Below are 17171 nucleotides of genomic sequence, written 5' to 3'. Positions count from 1 at the left end.
GTGGTTCAAAGAGAGGATTCATTAAGTAAGATGCTATTTAAACATATACATTTTCCTGACTACTACCACACTTTTAACGGAAGGTGATGCTTAATAGACTAGAGATGCTTTAATCTCTCCTCACACAGACTTCCTAAATTTACAAAATACACAACATTGCTACTAATGTTTTAAGGAAGATAGGTGAATGCACCCATATACACTTCATTTGAAGTGTCTGTCCTTAAAAAGACATCTGTTATTGACTGTAGTAGTGTGAGTCATAACAAAGGCATTTATATTCATGTAGATATAATCTACACTTCCACAGGTGTCCAAGTGTAATGTACAATTGCCTAATGAACCCTTAAAATAAAATGCTGCAACGAGAACTGTTTGTCTCTCCCATAAAGAAAATGAAACTCTATCAGGCTGGCAAGTAGGAACTTCAGCATCCTAGATCTCTTTAATATGATGGCTTTCTTACTATAATTTCTGCAGGGAATAATATCCCGGAAAATAATGTTTTTCCTTTGTGATTGCATTACCATGTGGAGTAATTTTTCTTGACGGGGAGGTCATTTCATCTGATGAGTTCTTGAACAGTGAAATGGAAGCTTGGTTCTATGACAGCAAAGGACAGACTGACTTATTAAAACTGTTACATTATGGATTTTTATTAGTCTGTTTCCCGTTTGCTCCCTCCAAAGATCAAAAGCATGAACGCATTTGGAAAGTCCATCAGGAAATATTAGGGATAAAAATTAGACAGAATGGACATTGTTACAAATGGGAAAGTCATCTGGAAATTGAGATTCTAGAAGCGGACTCTGAGAAGTCTCACAAAAACACAATTTGAAGAGCAGAACAGATGGGATATGAGTATTAATGGAGGAACCAGTCTCACAAGATCAACAGCCAAAGTTTTAGAAAAATCACCCAGACATCTGGATTCAGGGCAGGCTGCAATGGAGTGAACAAAGTTAATTGTCCTGGACATCTAAAATCCAGAGGAAAAGTGGCCCAAATCTAGGAGAGACTTCCCCAGCACTTTGAGAAGTTTTAAGTTTTCATCAAAACATCTTTTAAAACCTGGGTTTAGTGTGCATGTTTTCATATATATCCCTTCAATTCATTCATTCATTCAGCAAGACTGAATGACCTCTCCTTGTTAGGACCACAAAAATGCTACGACATTTTGGTCATATGATTAGTCCTCCCAAGGAGCTCATGATTGGGTAGGGGCCAGATGGATTGATGCTAAGTTCCTGATGGTGTAGTAAGTCCTATAAAAAGGGAACGTGTGATTCATAAGTTCACTCATTTACCAATATTTAATGAGTACCCACTACATGCCCAGCTCTGTACTCAGCACTGGGGACATGAAAGGGTGTGTGGGTAGCTATAACTTTAGTAAGGGAGATAGATGACAAACAAATAAATACTTAAAGTCGATATTGTGGTTCAAACTGCAAGGAAGCACAGTGAAATTTCCCATTGCAACTCTTTCCTGAAGCCTTTGGTTCTGAGCCCAGAAGAAAGATCGGACTCTATGAAGCATCACCTCTAAGCTCAATGTTACCTCAAGCTCCCTTCTGACTCCAAAGATGCTCTTAAAACAAAGAGACCTTTTTCATGTGCTTGGCCTGGGCTGTGATGAAGTAACCTTGGGTTCTGTACAGTGATCTTGAGGGACCACACAATCAAAAGTCACCCCTGCCCCCCACCCCCGCTTCTGAGTAATGGCAGAATCTATAAGGGCAGAGTCCCTGTCTGTTTTTCTTATCGCTGTACACCCAAAACTAGCAGAGCGCCTAGAACACAGAAGGTGATCAATACATATGTGTTAAATGAATGACCAGGTTATACAGAAACATAATTAGGATAAGAAAAGTGCTATAAAGATAACAAACAAATGATGGAAAATAGCAATGTGGATGGTGGGGGTATAAAAGCGTTAACGCGGCAGGTTGAGACAGCTGCCCTTAGGAAGCCCTGTTTGCAAGGTTGACCCTTGGCTGGTGTATTAGTTTCCTAGGTCTGCCATAACAAATTACCATAATAGAGGCTTAAAACAACAGAAATCTATTCACTCACAGTTCTGGAGGCTAGAAGTCCCAAATCCAACAGGACCACACTCCCTCTGGGAACTCTATGGGAGAATCTGTCCCTGGGCTCTTAAGCTTCTGATGGTTTTAGGCAATCCTTGCCTTGTAGCCACATCCTTCCAATCTCTGTTTCCATGGCCATGCTGCCTCCTTCTCCTCTCTCAAATCTTCCCTATGTGTCTCTTATAAAGACACTTGTCATTGGATTTAGGGCCCACCCAGATCATCCAGGATGATAACTTCATCTCAAGATCTTTAACTTAATTGTATCCGCAAAGACCTTTTTTCCAAATAAGGTCACATTCACAGGTTCCAGGAATTAGATGTGGACAGATCTGTAAAGGGGACCTCACTCACCCACTAGCGCTGGCAACTGCAAACTGGGATTGTAAACAGTTCCCTGTGCTGATATAAAACTTTCCCTAAATGGCAAGAGCAGCTCACTGTGCCTAGGCTATTTGTACAAACAATATTGTTAATTCTGAATATGTGCTTTCCTTCTGGGAGTCTAGAATTTTGGTACATGTGAGGCAGAGAATACCTACATAACCATCCCCCAATAAAACCCTGGGCACTGAGTCTCTGGTGAGTTTCCTTACTAGACAATATTTCACACGTCACAATTCAATGCGGGAGAGTTAAACACACCCTGTGTGACTCCACCAGGAGGGACTCTTGGAAGCGTGTGCCTGGTTTCCAACAGACTTCACCCCATGCACCTTTTCCTTGTGCTGATTTTGCCTTGAATCCTTTTACTGTAAAAAGTCACAGCCATGAATTCTCCTAGTGAATCATCAAACCTGTGGGTGGTCTTGGGGACACCTGGCACAGGGGGCTACTTAGGGCACCAGGGAAGTTTTCCCTGAGGAAGTACTACCTGAGCTGAGACCTAGGATGAAGATCACATAGCTCATGAGTGTTGGGGCCAGTGCGGAAGCTGTTTTCACATCTGCAAAATGGAGTATATCAGCCAAAGTCTGCAGAAAACCCATGGCACAAACTGGGTTATTGGGGGAGAGTCTTAAAAAGGGATTATACACAAAGGCATGGTCAGGACTTAAGATAATCAACAAAGGACAATACAGTACCCTTGAGCTAGCAACAGTGGGAAACTGAACCTCTCATAGGCCTGAAAGGCAAGTGGAAGGAGTGGTTCTACTCAGAGAAGGTAGTTGTATGGAGGGACTGACCAGAGCCAGAATCTACGGTCACCTGGTAAGAAGGGAGACAGGTAAACAAATACTCTGACCTCACTCTCCTCTGACCCTCTGACCTTCTGCCAGTGTCTCTGTAGGCCAAACCCAACTGCAAGCCTGAGATTACGGAAGGCAGTTAATGAGGTCCACAGGGGTCAGCCTCCTGGGTTGGAGGCTGGTGGACAGTGAATCTGAGGGGCCAAATGGAAAGTACCCCAGCACAGTGGCAATATTAGTCCTTACCAGGTTATCATAATAACTAATTACATGTAAAGGGAGAACTTAGCACATTGCCTGGTATGATGTAAATGCCTAATCACTGTTTTATTGATGGTGATGTTGATGGTGATGTTGATGATGATGGACATGGAGAGGAAGAGGAAAAGGAGGAAGAAAAGAAAGAGGAGGAGAAGAGGGAGGAGGCAGAGGAGGAGGAGCAGGCGGAAGAGGAAGACGAAAAAAGCCCTTTGAGAAAGAAGCTCCTTGAAAACAAGAATTTCCTTATTGCTGTCCTATCTATAGTACCTAAAACAGTTCCCAGCGTGTGGTAGACACTCAGTAAACACATTAAATTAACGAATCAAGGGTTCTTACACTCAGATTCTAAACCTTGATTCAACACAGGGACTTGACCTTAGAAACACAAAACAATGAGTGGAAGTCCTTAGCCAAAAACCTTAATTTTATAGGTGATAACTAGAGCCCAGAGAAGGAAAGTGACTTTCCCAAAGACACACAGTAAGTCAGCGAAAGAGCTGACAGCAGTATCCAGATGTTCTGATTCCAGTCCAGTTTCTTCAAATAAAACCAGGCTGCCTCTGGTGATGGCATCTGAGAACCCCACAAGGTATCAGACTTTGAGGCTGAGAGAGACAGACTTGTCCTCTCCTATCTTCAGGACAGTCTATCAGAGTAAAACGCTCAGGAGCTGCCTTCTGGGCACTTTAGCTGGTTAATCTTACTGTTATGCAAAGACCACAGGCCCACAGTGGATCAGGGAACCTCTGGATGGTGCATTGTACCTGCCTACCATCTATCGGCACTCAACCCTGACTGCTGGGCTAACAGCGGTTGACAGCTGAACTCCTTTTAATTAAACAGAAGTACTTGGGAGCATCCTCACATCTTCAAAACTAGGGTGGTGTTTTGCATAGAGATGTAAATGTTCAATTTATTGGAGGCTTCTTCAGCAGTAGCTGTCTTTTACTTCTCAAATTGTACTGTTTACTAAAATATTCTATTTCCCCTTTGCATTGGCCTCGTCCACTCTGATTCAACCCAAGAAAATTCTCTGTGATGCCATATCTTTGGAAGCCATGCTCTGAAATTCTTTCCAGATGAGCCAAAATGAAAATTCACAAGATATTCAAGTGGACGTGTGTCCCTTGAATGAGAGAAACAGGATGTCTCTTGGTCTTGCAACCAAGACATGTGAAGATGACCAGGAGGGTCATTCAAGCCCACATTGAGAATGCATTCATGTGTAGCCAAGAACTGTGGTAGACTGATTGTATTAGTGACCCCAGTTATTGACCCCCATGAATCCATGCCCCCTGAGCTGTATCTGTGGCCCCCTAGACACACACAGTCTGATTCTAATTCTGCACTCAGTCCTGTGACTTGCTGTGGCTTAAGTGGTATTAGCAAAGATGAAAAAAGCAGAGACTTCAAAATCACATGCATGCTTCCACCTGCCCTCTGTTACAGTTAAGTTTGCTCACTGTTCCATCTCTGTTGGGCCATCAGGACATGCCCAGATGGCCTGGTGGAGGGACGTGAGAGGCAGTGGAGGAGACCTGAGTTGTCATTCCAGCCAAGGCATCCTAGATTACACCCCAGCCAGCCAGCTCCCAGACATGTGGGGAGTCTAGCAGAGAGCAGAAGAACCTCCCCACTGAGCCCAGCCTAAATTGCCCACCCAGAGTGAGCTGAGCAAACACTTATTGTTTCAAGGCAGTTCGGGGCTGGTTTGTGGCAATTGATAAATGATATACAAAATACATCACTCTTCACTTTTACTCAAATGTATAATGAGGTTTGAGTCAGCACTGCTATTTTCAGTTCTCGTCACAAGCATCACAATCAGCAAATTGTTATACCTGAAATTCTTTACTTCACGATTGAGTACGGTGATTGGCTTAGACAGAAGCCACAACCCCATAAGGGAGCGGGGTTGGCCTATTTTAGATAAAGATTAGAAGAAGCAGGCGTGGAGGCCAGGCTGGTGAACCAGAGTAGAAGAACCAGGCAAAGCCCCACCCACGCCTTTTGTCTGTCAAAGAAAGTCACTGTTAAGAATGGACATTGGGGGCTTCCCTAGTAGCACAGTGGTTAAGAATCTGCCTGCTAATGCAGGGGACGTGCATTCGATCTGGAGCAACTAAGTCTGTGTGCCACAACTACAGAGCCTGTGCTCTAAAGGCCGTGAGCCACAACTAATGAGGCCACACTCCACAACTACTGAAGCCTGCATGCCACAGAGCCCATGCTCCGCAACAAGAGAAGCCACCACAATGAGAAGCCCGTGCACCTCAATGAAGAGTAGTCCCCTGCTCTCCACAACTACAAAAAGCCCACGCACAGCAATGAAGACCCAATGCAGTCAATAAATAAAAATAAATAAAGACTACTGATTGTAAATCTTCAAAAAAAAAAAAAAAAGAATAGACACTGGTTCTGGAACAAAAGACATCTTGACATTTTGGTCAAGGAAAATGGAATGCCCTTGTGAGAGAGTCATCTTAAAAGGTCATATCACCGATCCCCCTGCCTTTGAGCAGATCCACACCTCATTCACTGCAGACAGTTAGTAACAGGTGCTCACAGTGGCCCAGAACCCACTTGCTTCATTATCAGTGAGTAAACTCTTGGAAGTCAGATTTAAGCCCCTGCTATATACCACGTCCAAGCTGTATGAGCACAGGTGTGCAACTTCACTGCTGAGCCTATGTTGCCTCACCTAAAAAGTGAGAATCATATCAGCATGTCCTTGCAGACAATCTTGTCACAAGATTGGGTGACGTATAGATGGACTGAGCACATGGCCAGGCACCTAGGACACTCTAGAAAAATATGAGCTGTTATCAGCCCTTGTAAGTGCTCTCTGCTAATATTTAATGCCTTAGTCATTCACTCACAGATATTTTCTCCATCAGAAGAGAGACCAGGAGCAGATGGTATTTGGAATATTCCTTCTGGTTAAGAAATCAAGAATATAATTTTTGACTTTTTAGACTTTTTTCTAGACTAAATATTCCTGGAGTCTAGGACATGAGTGACAATTTAATAGGAACATTAATCCACTTAGCAAAGTAGAATTTTCCTTGGCATCAAATAAACCAAGGTTTACATCCATTTTTGGCATTTACTGGCTGTATGCCTTTAGGCAAGCTACTTACCCACTCTGAGTCTTGGCTTCTTCTTCCATAAAATGGGAGTTGCTTACATCCCAGGATCATTTTAAGAATCAGTAATTATCAGCTATTACTGGTCATTATATTTTAATCCAAAAGACAATGCAGTTCAAAATTCTCAAATCACACATGGAGCCCACCTGAAATTATTTCTCTGGTGGTGTGTAGCCTAGGGCACATGTTCCAGTCATCTGTCCTCCAAGTGAAGATTGACATCCTGTGAAACTCAGCCTGGAGAACTGACCAGGTACCAGGTGAGCCTAGGTTTGAATGACACAAAGGACTAAGCCTCATGAAGTGCTGCGGAGGTATTCCAAGGAGAGGGAGCAGAACAGAGAACCAGAGGGGAGGAGCCAACTTGGCATGTTCACTGCCAGGCACGTCGGCGGAGGGGGCTGGAGCAGAGGGGCTGGGGAGAAGAGTGACGGGCGATGCACTCAGAGGGGGGCCAGGTGAGACCTGGCTGTTACTTGGAGGGAGATGGAAAGCCTTCAGGGCTGGTGAACAGAGGAGAGACATGATCAGATGGACCTTTAGACAGGCTTGCTCTGGTTGCTGCACGGAGAATAGACTTGTGCGTCTGACTGAAAGAACGGAAGCCAGGAGACGAGTGACAAGGTTTCTATAATAACCCAAGCAAAGAATCGGCGTGGCTTAGAACAGATGATATCAGTGGAAGGAGCTGAAGGTTGGGTACATTTTCAACGTCCAACCAATGAGATTCGCTGTTGGGCTGGCTGTGGGGTATGAAACAAGAAGGATGCAGGATGCCTCCTAGGATTTTGGCTGGAGCCTAAGTGCATGTTCCTACCCTAGGGACTTTGAACTTGCTCTTCCTTCTTACTTGAAATACTCTCCTTGTGAATCCCCACATGGCTCACTCCCTGTCCCCCTCTGGGTCCCTGCTCCTGTGTCACTCCATCAAGAAGGCTTTCTCAGGGGGCGGAGTCAAGATGGCGGCGTGGGAAGACGCGGAGATCGCGTCTCCCCACAAATAGAACAGTTACCGGAGGCCAGCGGGGGACCTGAGGCCCAAGCAGACGGCAGGAACCCCGCAGGAACCGGCTAGGACCTGGGGGAAGTCAGGGGGGCGGGGAAGGGGAAGCCTGACCAGACCGGGGCCGGGGGGGGGGGGGGGGGGGGGGGGATGGCTGGGGGAGGGGAGAGGTTCCCGCCTGGAGGGACTGCTGGGGGCTGGGGAGATCCGGGAAACCGCGATTGGGTTTCTCCCGCCCAGGAGGCCAGTGGCCTGCTGAGCTCCCCGGCTTGGGGGCCTGCTGGGCTCCCCAGCAGGGTCCTCCACCCTCCAAGGCCCCCTCCGGGCTGCCTGGGTCCTGGGGGTGTGGAAGGAGGGAGGAGGGGCGAGGAGGTGGCGAGGCAGACAGGAGGGGGTGGGAGCTTTGAGACTGGGGGACCGGGGAGGCTGGAGGGCGTTTCGCCTGCTCTCTTGGCCTGGGAGGCCCACTGAACTCCCGGACCTGGTCCTTCATTCTCCGGGCCCCCTCCAGCTGCGTAGAACCTAGGAGAGTGGGGGACGGGGGAGAGGAAGGAGGCAGACAGGGACCCTACCAGCCTGGGAGATCTGGGGAAGTGCGGCAGGCTTTACCCTAGCCCAGTTGGCCCTGGGAAGCCTGTTGGGCGTCAGAGTCTGGTCTCCTGCCTTTCAGTGCCCCCTGCAGCTGTAAGGGTTCTAGGGGAACAGGAGAGAGGGGGTGGGAAAGAAGAGAACCCAAGGGGGAGGGACCCTCCAAGACTGGAGGACTAGGGGAGGTGCTTGCATCTCTCCCACCAACTTGGGCCCAGGAGCCCGCTGGGTACCTTGACCTGGTCCTTTGCTCCCAGGACCAGAGGCATTTCTGGGCCCCTCTACCTCATTGGACCTAAGCCCCATTCCCCACCACCCCCAGGGCCTTCTCTAAGGGTAGGCTCTGCCTATTGCCTAACATCCCCCCCCCCCCGCCCCCCCCACCCCACCGCCAACCCCCGCACTTGTCTAAGCCCTGTCCCCACAGCCAAGGCCTTTTCTGGCTTTTTTTCTTCTTCTTCTTTTTTCTTTTTCTTTTTTTTTCTTCCCACCCCCCTCACTTAAGATATTGCAGTTGTTTTACGATCCAGTTGTTGCTCCATCATTTTTTTAAAATTTTTTCTAACACATCTGTTAGTGTCCTACTATTGTATTTTTTTAGCTTGCTATTGTTCTCCTGTTCTCTTACCCCCTTTTTTTTTTTTTTTCATTTTCCCTGCTCCACACACCTTGTGGGATCTTGATACACAAGCCCAGTGTCAGGCCTGCGCTCCTGAGGTGGGAGCTCTGAGTCCAAAACACTGGACTAACAGGGAAACACAGTTCCCAGGAAATATCCTTTACCGTGAGGTCTCCCAGAGGTTTTCAACTTAACACCAAGACCCAGCAGGAACACAATCCCGCCCATCCAAAGTGGGGGGAAAATAAGATGACAAAAAAATATGCCACAGATGAAGGAACAAGGTAAAAATACATAAGAACAAATAAATGAAGAGGAAATAAGAAAATTGCCTGAAAAAGAATTCAGAGTTACGATAGTAAAGATGCTCCAAAATCTCGATAACAAAATAGAGAAAATACAAGAAACAGTTAAAAAGGAATCAGAAGAACTAAAGAGCAAACAAACAGTACTAGATAACAAAATAACCAAAATTAAAAATACTCTAGATGGTATAAACAGCAGAATAACTGAAGCAGAAGAACGAATAAGTGAGTTGGAAGATAGAATGGTGGAAATAACTGCCACAGAGCATGAAAAAGAAAAAAGAATAAAAAGAATGGAAGACAGTCTCAGAGACCTTGGTGACAACATTATGCACACCAACATTCGAATCATAGACATCCCAGAAGAAGAAGAAAAAAAAGAAAGGGTCTGAGAAAATATTTGAAGAGGTTATAGTGGAAAACTTCCCCAGCATGGGAAAGGAAATAATCAAGTCCAAGAAGTGCAGAGAGTCCCATACAGAATAAACCCAAGGAGAAATACACCAAGGCACATATTAATCATACTAACAAAAATAAAACACAAAAAAAATATTAAAAGCAGCAAGAGAAAAGAAGGCTTTCTCTGACCACCATCTATTCAATAGCTACCACTCCCTCCCAGTGCTTCCCAACTCCCTTGAATTGATGTGTTTTTCCATAACAACACCCCTGTTTGACATCCGGGATATTTATGTTTGTTTGTCTTCCCTGTATGAGTTTGCTCAGGCTGCTGTAACAAAGATCCAAAAAATGATTGGAAAGGTATTGCCTCACAGTTCTGGAGACTGGAAGTTCAAGATCAAGGTATCAAAAGGATTGCTTCCCTCTGAGGGCTGTTCCTTGCCTTTCCCCGGCTCCTGGTGATGTCCTGGCAATCTTTGGTGTTCCTTGGCTTGTAGAAACAGCACCCTGGTCTCTGCCTTCATCTTTACATGGTGTTCTCTCTCCACACACATCTGTGTCCAAATCTCCTCTTTTTATAAGGACACCAGTCCTATTGCATTAGGAGCCCACATGACTCCAGTAGGACCTCATTTTAACTTAACTAATTGTATCTGCAAACCTATTTCCAAATAAGTTCACATTCTGAGGTAATGGGAATTAGGACTTCCACATATGAAGTTTTCAGGGACACAATTCAATCCGTAACACACTCTAATATAATATAAACCCCATGAGGGCAGGAACTTGTTTTTTGCTTATTGCCATATCTCAGGTACCTAGAAGACTCCCTATTACATAGTGTATGCTGAAGAAATATTTATTGAATAAATGAATGAATAGAGAAGACTGGGAGGAAAATTTTCAGGGGTATAAGTCAAGTATCTCACTTTATCTTTTTCTTAGATTTTTTTTTTGGTGTGGACCATTTTTAAAGTCTTTATTGAATTTGTTACAATACTGCCTCTGTTTGATGTTTTGGTTTTTTGGCTGTGAGGCATGTGGGATCTTAACTCCCCCATCAGGGATCGAACCTGCACCCCCTGCATTGGAAGGCAAAGTCTTAACCACTAGACCACCAGGAAAATTCCCCCCAAGTATCTCATTTTAGACTTGCTGTTTGAGATGCTTATTAGAATTGAAGTAGAGATGTCAATCCTGCAGTTGAATATGAAATCTTAGCAGGCAGGTTGTGGCTGCACTTGTAGGTCTGGGAGTCATCAGCATGTGCATGGCACTTAAAGCCATGAGACCGGATGAGATTAACTGTGGAGAGAGTATCCACAGAGTAGAAGTTGAAACAGGGATCCAGGATGGCCCAACACTCAAAGTTCAAATGCAAGAGGAGGAGCCAGCAAAGAAGACTAGGAAGAAGTGGTGAGGGTGGCCAGGAAAAAAGAACAGTCTGGTGTCTCATTAGCCAGGAAAAGAAATCATTTCAAGGAGACATGATCACATGCTGATAAGAGGTCACATGGAAGGACCAACCATGGGACTTGGCAAAATAAAGGTCATCAAGGCACTTGACAGTAGGGACAAGACCCACTTGGAAGGGGTTAGAGAGTGGATGATGAGGAATTAGAGGCAAGGAGCATAGGCAAATCTTTTGAAGAGTTTGGCTGTGATGGACGAAGGGAGGGCAGAGCAGACTGGGTCAAAGACAGATTTTTGAAAGCTAGGATTAGAAATGGGAAAGGAGTGGCTCTTCAAGGCTTCTCACTCATTTTATATCTCAGGAATCCATAGTACAAGCTCCAAAGCTCTGGTTCTTTCCAGGCCGTCTCCCAAACCCAGAAAGCCTGCCCCCCAGTTCAAGAAAGTCAGAGGTCACTTGCTGGAAACCACCCGGGTTTAAATCACCGTTTCAGACGATCTCAGTTCCCTTGGAAATGGCCTTACAGGTATCCTAACAAGCAAATGTGAAGTCCCAGGATGCCCTAAAAGACAATACTTTCTCAGCTGGCTACACTGAATCCCTGCAGGGCAGCAGGCTCCCCAGTGCCTGGAACCACCATTTAGCAGTTTAAAACTGGGCTCTCAAACGAGTCATTTTCTCCTTAAGAAATTGCAGTGGGAAATGAATGCCCTGGGATAATGTTGCTGGGGGCAGGAGGAGGCCCCCAGAGACCTGCAAGTGTGGCAGCCCTTGGAGAATTGCTGCTCAGAAGCTGAGGGAGCTGAGGAGCCTTCCTGTCCTGTCTCCGTGGTTTCCATGGTTTCCTTCCTTGCTGCTTTAGGGACCAGCGATGCACAGCTCCTGTGCAGGAGAGCACAGGCAGACCACCGTGCTTCCCACCACACCTGACCTCCTGCAGCTGCCGAGAGGCACATGCTTTAATGCCAAGGTCACTGGCCCATCTGTGTTTGAGGCCATGTGGGGGAAAGCAGCGCCAGCCTCGGCAGGTGCAGGGTACTAGCTGCGTCTGCCCTTGGCAGTCCACAGCAGATCCATCCCTGTCGAGTAAAGACCCTTCTCTGGTCTTAGGAAAACAGGAACTGAACTGGGAACTCAGGGTCCGGCCAGCTGGGGAAGCCACCATACACTCCCCTATGACCATCCCCACCCGCAGAGTGGGTATGATGCCACTTTACCTGCACTGTCTCCGTTAATCCAGATCACCAGCCAGGAGGTAAAGCGAGGTCATTGGCTCCATTTAAAGGTGGGGAGAGTGATGTCTGGGGCGTGAAATGCAGTGGTCACCAACCACAAGTGGGGAAGGCAGGACTGGACCCAGCGGCGCACCCCAGGCCTTTCCATTTTCCCTCCAGGCCACATGGTGTCTGTGTCTCCACCACCTGATGCTACCCACCAGAGTAGTCTCCAGAGGGTCATCTCAGCGTATTACTGGGGGCCAGAGGAGCTTCCAAAGCATCCCTGAAATAATCTTTTCCACATTTTGGTTTCAACTCCGGAAGCCTTGCATTCCTTGCAGGATGTACCAGAGTAACGCCTACTTAATAGATGCTTGAGTCAATCAACACACATTTGTTAAAAACCTCCTCTGTCATCTACGTATGTTACCCCAGGGAAGCCGGGTGAAGGGTGCCTGCAGCCCTCTGTACAAGTTTTGCAACTTCCAGAGAGTTTGCAATGCTTTCAAAATAAAAAGCAAGCAGAAACAAAAGTCAAAACCTAATCTGTGCCACATCCCATCTAAGATGCTATGAAAAATAAAAAAGTGGGTAAGCCCTCAGTCCTGCCTTTGAGAAGCTTCAAAGTCTAGCTGGGGTGGAGGTGGGGGTGATAGTGGAGGTGGGCAGCTATACAGACACAGTATAAGGTGGTGATTGAAATCCAAGGTCTAGACCAGCACCCTCCAGTAGAACTATAGTATGAGCCTATATGTGATATATTGACTGTGATTTTTAGTTATTTGGTAGCCCATTAAAGTAAAAAGGAAAATAAGAAATTAACTTTAATAGACTTTATTTGACCTACTGTATCCCCAAAATGATTCTGCCAGCAAGTAGTCAGTATTAACAATTATTAATGCGATGTTCTACATCCTTTGGTTACTCTAACTCTTCAAAATCTCATTGCAGTTCAGCCTCATCACACTTAAAGAGCCCGACAGCCACAAGTGGCACTGGTCTACACTGGGACTTCCTGGGTTCTGATCCTAGCTTCACTGCTCTCCAGCTCTGTGGCCCTGGAGAGGTCTTGCCATGGCTCTAAGCCTAGGCTTCCACCTCACGGGGTCCTTGCCAGGATTGTGAGATAAGCGTCACACGTCAATCACCATCCACCATCTGACCCAGCATCTAGGAAGTGCTGTGAGTCAGGGCTGCTGCTATTAAAAGCAGATGGAAGCCAGGGCTTAGGTGAAATCCAAGCAAAGAGCATGAGATCCAATGTGGGTCCCATGTCCTCGCCCCATCGCTGTCCGGGAAAGATGGTCCTTTCTCGTTCCTGCTACTATTTTCCTTCCTGGTCCTGACCAGACTCTTACAGGGACAGCAGCTCAGGTGTGTTGAGGGAGCATCAGAGGGAGGAAAAGAAGAGGAGGAGTAGGAGAGAAAGGCAGGAGAGAGGGGGTGTAAGGGGTGCAAGAGCAGAAGGAAGGGAGGGGGCAGGAAGAGCAGGAAGGGTGGGGAGGGGGGAGGAGGGGAAGGAGGGAGGGGGAAGGAGAGGAGGAAGGGGAGAGGCTTAGGAGACCCTGACCTTGCCTCAGCTTCTCTGGGCAGCTGTCCCCAAGGGGTCTGATTGCAAAAAAGACAGAGACTAGGACAGATACCCCAACAATACTATTCCCTCACTGGCGCCCTTCTGCTGTACTCTGCCTCCCTCTCCTGGGCTCCAGTCAAATAATCCTGTAAATCAAGAGGACAGCCTGAGCCCCTCATGCAGGAGGACGAGTAGCTTGGCAGGAAACCAGCTGGAATCACGGAACATTGGGTGGCCCGTGAGGTCTTTCTAATTCAGAGGGAAATGTTCTACATTTAGGTGAAGATACGAAAACAGTAATTCTATCAGAGTAATTCTATTGGAGGGACCTACCGGCTGTGAGGGGACTCTGTCCTGTGCAAACAGATAATTAAGACGCAGCTCCTGCCCCCTTGATTTCACAGCAGAGAGAATTCACTCGGCCCAGCCCCAGGACCCGCTGCTTCAGGTGTGGGGCTGGGAGGCGGGAATGTGCCTGAAAATGCAGTTCCCATTCTCAGACTGCTCCAGTCTCGGGGGTCGGCGGGGCAGGGTGGGGATAGTGGCAGCAGTGTAAGACCGTCAGTGCCACGCTGGCAAGTCCAAAGGGTCAGAAAGGGATTCCTTCTGAAGGAATGATCATTAAATCCCCACCCTAATAAAAACCACGGCCCTCGTCCAATTGCTGAATCCTGGCCACATTCTGGGCATCGACACAACCTCATCACAATATCACTCAAGTCTCAAAACAGCCCTAGAAGGTCCCCACCATGTCAAGGAGGTGGGCGCTGTGATTGTCTCCTGTCTGAGCCTCCAGCCTCTCCCTTGCGTCCCCCCACAAGCCTCCATGCAGGTCTCCCCGCTTTGACCCCTTGGCCCCTACAATCTAGTCTCAACATGGGACCCAAAATCACACTTTTTAAAAATATGTATTTATTTATTTATTTGGCTGTGCTGAGTCTTAGTTGCAGCCTGTGGGATCTTCGTTGCTGCATGTGGGATCCTTAGTTATGGTATGAGAACTCTTAGTTGTGGCATGTGGGGTCTGACCCCACATGATGCCTGACCAAGGATTGAACCTGGGCCCCCTGCATTGGGAGCACAGAGTTTTAGTTACTGGACCACCAAGGAAGTCCCCAAAATCACCCTTTGAAAATGCAAGTCAGATCCTGTCCCTCCAGGGCCCCTCGACCAGGTCACTCTGTGAAAGGTCCCTGGTAGTTTCTGTCCTCTTCTCTGGCCACTGCCCACAGCCCTCCAGCCTCGCCCCCTGCCCCCTCATGATGTCCTAAGCACAAACCTGCCCCAGGGCCTTTGCTCTAGCTGTGCCCCCTGACTGGGTCACTCCTCTCCAGGCTTTCTGCCTATGACCCCTCACCAGCTTCAAGTCTCAGTCCAAGTGTCACCTCCTCAGGGAGGCCACCCCATTTCATGCCACAGCCTGCACCCTCCACACTAAGGTAGACAGGCAGTACAAATGACCACAATGGCCTGTCCCTCCCTCCCCCGTGTCCACACCTCTTCACACCATCACTTCTTAGCTCCTTTCTCTAATAGGCAGCTCATGGGATGCAGTGGAAATGATGAGGTGCCTCCCAGTCGAGGCCGTGTATAAATCTGCAATCCCAAACCCCACTTCTGCTGTGACAGCAAGCCTGGGCTGGCCCACTGGAGGAGGAGAGACCATGGTGAACTGGACAGAGCTGTCCTAACAGAGACCATTCTAGACCAGCCGGCAACCATGGGCACACAAGTGAGCACTCCAAGACCAGAGGGGTGCCCAGCAGAGCCCAAACTGCACAGATCAATACAACTACAATCTCCACAGCAAGGCCATCAGGTTTGGTGACTGTTTGTTATGCAGTAGCAGCTGACTGCTACACCTACCCCAAACAATGCCAATCACCTTACACTCCTTGACATCTTTCTCTACTCCGCAGCAATTATTACCTTCTAATATACTGTAAAATATACTTATTTGTTGTGTATATTGTTTATTGTCTCTCTCCCCCAACTACACTTTATAGAATTGTATCCCCTCAAGGGCAGACACATATGTTTTGTTCACTAGTGCCTCCCCAAGTGCCTAGGACAACATATGGCACATAATAAGTGCTCAAGAAATAACTGGAGAATTCATAAACAAGTGGGTGCATTATCATAACAATCCAACCACTATTGTTTGAGCATCTGCCAGTGACAGGCATTGTGCCAAGCTCAGTGATCAGTGAGTTTAACTCCCACAACAGCATTCTAAGGCAGGTGCTCTCATTGCTGTATTACTGATGAGAAAGCTAAGACTCAGAGAGGTTAAGTAACCAGCTCAAGGTAGCACAGCAGTGAATGGCACAGCTGGAATGAGAACCCAGGTATCTGACTACAAAGCCCATCCAGCAACTTCCCTGGTGGCACAGTGGTTAAGAATCCACCTGCCAGTGCAGGGGACCTGGGCTCTATCTCTGGTCCAGGAAGATCCCACATGCCATGGAGCAACTAAGCCCATGCGCCATAACTACCGAAGCCCGCATGCCTAGAGCCTGTGCTTTGAAACAAGAGAAGCCACTGCAATGAAAAGCCCATGCACCACAAGGAACAGTAGCCCCTGTGCGCAACAACTAGAGAAAGCCTGTGCGCAGCAATGTAGACCCAACACAGCCACACACACAAAAAAAGCCCATCCAGTGTACTATCCTGCTCCCACCCCACCCCCCAAACACAGACACAGACACACACACACACACAGCCCAGAGTAAAAACGGTTAGCCCCTTAAAAGAGTACAGGAGAGAGAGAGAGAGAAATTTTCATGGAAGAGATGACAGCTGAACTAGACTGTGAAACACAAAGAGAATTTTAAGAGAGATAAGAAGGGAGATAAGAGGTAGCTGTTATTTACTTAGAAAATTCTCTATTTGCCCAGATGATAGACTCATTCCTAAAAGAGCCAGAGAAATAACAATTAAAGCAACATCTTCAAATGCCCCATGTACAAAAGACACTGGTTGCTTAGGTTTGAAGAGGATACGGCCTATTTGGAGACATCTATGTAAGGAAATAACAAAGGGGACAGTTGGCACAGGGCAGCAAAAATGCTAGGGAATTGCATTTCAAGGAGTGCATCTTAAGTGCACACCCCAAAATGCTGCACCTTGACCCAAAGGTTCTAGAGAATAAAAGTTAAAAGCTTCATACTCTTCCTTAACCTCTCTCCCTTGTTTCCAACTCCCAATCTGTTTCTTTTTTTTTTAAGTCAATCATACCTGGATTTGAAATCCATCTTTAGTTTTATTTCATTTTTTAATTTTATTTTTTTATTTAAGGATAGTTGATTTACAGTGTTGTGCCAGCCTTCACTGTGCAGCAAAGTGACTCAGTCATACACA

The sequence above is a fragment of the Hippopotamus amphibius genome, chromosome 1, assembly GCF_030028045.1.
Source record: "Hippopotamus amphibius kiboko isolate mHipAmp2 chromosome 1, mHipAmp2.hap2, whole genome shotgun sequence".
Taxonomy (NCBI): Eukaryota; Metazoa; Chordata; class Mammalia; order Artiodactyla; family Hippopotamidae; genus Hippopotamus; species Hippopotamus amphibius.
Note: the sequence above shows the minus strand (reverse complement) of the source record.